Source organism: Arachis stenosperma, chromosome 10 (assembly GCF_014773155.1).
Source record: "Arachis stenosperma cultivar V10309 chromosome 10, arast.V10309.gnm1.PFL2, whole genome shotgun sequence".
NCBI lineage: Eukaryota > Viridiplantae > Streptophyta > Magnoliopsida > Fabales > Fabaceae > Arachis > Arachis stenosperma.
The window spans coordinates 95,773,892-95,778,423 of record NC_080386.1 but is presented as its reverse complement, the minus strand read 5'-3'; the positions used below and the strand labels follow the sequence as shown (position 1 = coordinate 95,778,423).

Below are 4,532 nucleotides of genomic sequence, written 5' to 3'. Positions count from 1 at the left end.
GAAAATAAAGAACAAGGAAATTAAAGAACGGGTCCACCTTAGTGATGGCGGCTTGTTCTTCCTCTTGAAGATCTTATGGAGTGCTTGAGCTTCTCAATGTCTCTTCCTTGCCTTTGTTGCTCCTCTCTCATGACCCTTTGGTCTTCTCTAATTTCATGGAGGAGGATGGAATGTTCTTGGTGCTCCACCCTTAGTTGTCCCATGTTGGAACTCAATTCTCCTAGGGAGGTGTTGATTTGCTCCCAATAGTTTTGTGGAGGAAAGTGCATCCCTTGAGGCATCTCAGGGATTTCATGATGAGTGGGGTCTCTTTTTTGCTCCATCCTTTTCTTAGTGATGGGCTTGTCCTCATCCATGAGGATGTCTCCCTCTATGTCAATTCTAACTGAATAACAGAGGTGACAAATGAGATGAGGAAAGGCTAACCTTGCCAAGGTAGAGGACTTGTCAGCCACCTTATAAAGTTCTTGGGCTATAACCTCATGAACTTCTACCTCCTCTCCAATCATGATGCTATGAATCATGATAGCCCGGTCTATAGTAACTTCGGACCGGTTGCTAGTGGGAATGATTGAGCGTTGGATAAACTCCAACCATCCCCTAGCCACGGGCTTGAGGTCATGCCTTCTCAGTTGAACCGGCTTCCCTCTTGAATCTCTCTTCCATTGAGCGCCCTCTTCACAAATGTCCATGAGGACTTGGTCCAACCTTTGATCAAAGTTGACCCTTCTAGTGTAAGGGTGTTCATCTCCTTGCATCATGGGCAAATTGAATGCCAACCTTACATTTTTCGGACTAAAATCTAAGCATTTCCCCCGAACCATTGTAAGCCAATTCTTTGGGTTCGAGTTCACACTTTGATCATGGTTCTTGGTGATCCATGCATTGGCATAGAACTCTTAAACCATTAAGATTCCGACTTGTTGAATGGGGTTGGTAAGAACTTCCCAACCTCTTCTTCGGATCTCATGTCGGATCTCCGGATATTCACTCTTTTTGAGTTTGAAAGGGACCTCGGGGATCACCTTCTTCATGGCCACAACTTCATAGAAGTGGTCTTGATGCACCCTTGAGATGAATCTCTCCATCTTCCATGACTCGGAGGTGGAAGCTTTTGCCTTTCCTTTTCTCTTTCTAGAGGTTTCTCCGGCCTTAGATGCCATAAATGGTTATGGAAAAATAAAAAGCAATGCTTTTACCACACCAAACTTAGAGGGTTTGCTCGTCCTCGAGCTAAAGAAGAAAGAAGAGAGTAGAAGAAGAAGAAATGGAGGAGATGGAAGTGGCTTTGTGGTTCGGCCAAAGGGAGAGAAGTAGTGTTTAGGTTGTGTGAAAATGAGGTGGTGAAGATGGGTTTATATAGGAGTGGAGAGGGGTGTATGGTTCGGCCATTATGGGTGGGTTTGGGAGGGAAAGTGGTTTGAATTTGAATGGTGAGGTAGGTGAGGTTTTATGAAGGATTGATGTGATTGGTGAAGAGAATGGTAGGATTTGATAGGTGAGGGGTTTTTGGGGAAGAGGTGTTGAGTTAATTGATGAATGGGTGAAGAAGAGAGAGAGTGGTGGGGTAGGTGGGGATCCTGAGTGGTCCACAGATCCTGAGGTGTCAAGTAAAATTCATCCCTGCACCAAGTGGCGAGCAAAAATGCTCTTTATGCCAATTCTGGCATTAAACGCCGGGCTGGTGTCCATTTCTGGCGTTTAACGCCAGCTTCTTGCCCTTTCCTGGCGTTTAACGCCAGTCTGGTACCTCTTTCTGGTGTTAAACACCCAGAATGGTGCCAGACTAGGCGTTAAACTCCCATTTGCTGCCCTTACTGGCGTTTAAACGCCAGCAAGGTTTTCCTCCAGGGTGTGCTGTTTTTCTTTCTGTTTTTCATTCTGTTTTTGCTTTTTCAATTGATTTTGTGACTTTCCATGATCATCAACCTACAGAAAACATAAAATAACAAAGGAAAATAGATAAATATAACATTGGGTTGCCTCCCAACAAGCGCTTCTTTAATGTCAGTAGATTGACAGTGGGCTCTCATGGAGCCTCACAGATACTCAGAGCAATGTTGGAACCTCCCAACACCAAACATAGAGTTTGAATGTGGGGGTTCAACACCAAACTTAGAATTTGGTTGTGGCCTCCCAACACCAAACTTAGAGTTTGACTGTGGGGGCTCTGTTTGACTCTATTTTGAGAGAAGCTCTTCATGCTTTCTCTCCATGGTGACAGAGGGATATCCTTGAGCCTTAAACACAAAGGATTCTTCATTCACTTGAATGATCAATTCTCCTCTGTCCACATCAATCACAACCTTTGTTGTGGCTAGGAAGGGTCTGCCAAGGATGATAGATTCATCCATGCACTTCCCAGTCTCTAGGACTATGAAATCAGCAGGGATGTAATGGTCTTTAATCTTTACCAGAACATCCTCTACAAGTCCATAAGCTTGTTTTCTTGAGTTGTTTGCTATCTTTATTGAGATTCTTGCAGCTTGTACCTCAAAGATCCCTAGCTTCTCCATTACAAAGAGAGGCATGAGGTTTATGCTTGACCCTAGGTCACACAGAGCCTTCTCAAAGGTCATGGTACCTATGGTACAAGGTATTGAAAACTTCCCAGGATCCTGTCTCTTTTGAGGTAATCTCTGCCTAGTCAAGTCATCTAGTTCTTTGGTGAGCAAAGGAGGTTCGTTCTCCCAAGTCTCATTACCAAATAACTTGTCATTTAGCTTCATGATTGCTCCAAGGTACTTGGCAACTTGCTCTTTAGTGACATCTTCATCCTCTTCAGAGGAAGAATACTCATCAGAGCTCATGAATGGCAGAAGTAAATCCAATAGAATTTATATGGTCTTAGTGTGAGCCTCAGATTCCCATGGTTCCTCATTAGGGAACTCATTGGAGGCCAGTGGACGTCCATTGAGGTCTTTCTCAGTGGCGATCACTGCCTCTTCCTCCTCTCCAAGTTCGGCCATGTGGGTCATGTTAATGGCCTTGCATTCTCCTTTTGGATTCTCTTCTGTATTGCTTGGAAGAGTACTAGAAGGGAGTTCAGTAATTTTCTTACTCAGCTGTCCCACTTGTGCCTCCAAATTCCTAATAGAGGACCTTGTTTCAGTCATGAAACTTTGAGTGGTTTTGATTAGATCAGAGACCATGGTTGCTACGTCAGAGTGGCTCTGCTTAGAATTCTCTGTCTGTTGCTGAGAAGATGATGGAAAAGACTTGCCATTGCTAAACCTGTTTCTTCCACCATTATTGTTGTTGAAACCTTGTTGAGGTCTTTGTTGATCCTTCCATGAGAGATTTGGATGATTTCTCCATGAAAGATTATAGGTGTTTCCATAGGGTTCTCCCATGTAATTCACCTCTTCCATTGAAGGGTTCTCAGGATCATAAGCTTCTTCTTCAAATGAAGCGTCCTTAGTATTGCCTGGTGCAGCTTGCATTCCAGACAGACTTTGAGAAATCATATTGACTTGCTGAGTCAATATTTTGTTCTGAGCCAGTATGGCATTCAGATTATCAATCTCAAGAACTCCTTTCTTTTGATTCGTCCCATTGTTCACAGGATTCCTTTCAGAAGTGTACATGAATTGGTTATTTGAAACCATTTCAATGAGCTCTTGAGCTTCTGCAGGCGTCTTCTTCAGATGAAGAGATCCTCCAGCAGAGCTGTCCAATGACATCTTGGACAGTTCAGACAGACCATCATAGAAGATACCTATGATGCTCCATTCAGAAAGCATGTCAGAGGGACACTTTCTGATCAATTGTTTGTATCTTTCCCAAGCTTCATAGAGGGATTCACCTTCCTTCTGTCTGAAAGTTTGGACTTCCACTCTAAGCTTACTCAATTTTTGAGGTGAAAAGAACTTTGCCAAGAAGGCATTGACTAGCTTTTCCCAAGAGTTCAGGCTTTCTTTAGGTTGTGAGTCCAACCAAATCCTAGCTCTGTCTCTTACAGCAAAAGGGAATAGCATAAGTCTGTAGACCTCAGGGTCAACCCCATTAGTATTGACAGTGTCACAGATTTGCAAGAATTTAGCTAAAAACTGATGAGGATCTTCCAATGGAAGTCCATGGAACTTACAATTCTGTTGCATTAGAGAAACTAATTGAGGCTTAAGCTCAAAGTTGTTTGCTCCAATGGCAGGGATAGAGATGCTTCTCCCATAGAAGTCGGAAGTAGGTGCAGTGAAGTCACCCAGTACCTTCCTTGCATTGTTGGCATTGTTGTTGTTTTCGGCTGCCATGTCTTCTTCTTGTTTGAAGATTTCTGTTAGGTCCTCTACAGAGAGTTGTGCTTTAGCTTCTCTTAGCTTTCGCTTCAAGGTCCTTTCAGGTTCAGGGTCAGCCTCAACAAGAATGCTTTTGTCTTTGCTCCTGCTCATATGAAAGAGAAGAAAACAAGAAAATATGGAATCCTCTATGTCACAGTAAAGAGATTCCTTGAGGTGTCAGAGGAATAGAAGGAAGAGGTAGAAGAATTCGAACTTATCAAGAAAGATGGAGTTCGAATTATGCATTGAGGAGGA

General features: G+C 43.3%; 1 non-coding gene across 1 annotated transcript; it reads left to right on the top strand.

Annotated features, from left to right (window-relative positions):
- The first annotated feature begins 3,737 nt into the window (after positions 1-3,737).
- LOC130958792 (small nucleolar RNA R71) lies at positions 3,738-3,845 on the top strand. Its single transcript, XR_009077897.1, has one exon. It is a non-coding gene; the product is annotated as a small nucleolar RNA R71 (small nucleolar RNA).
- The last annotated feature ends 687 nt before the right edge of the window (positions 3,846-4,532 follow it).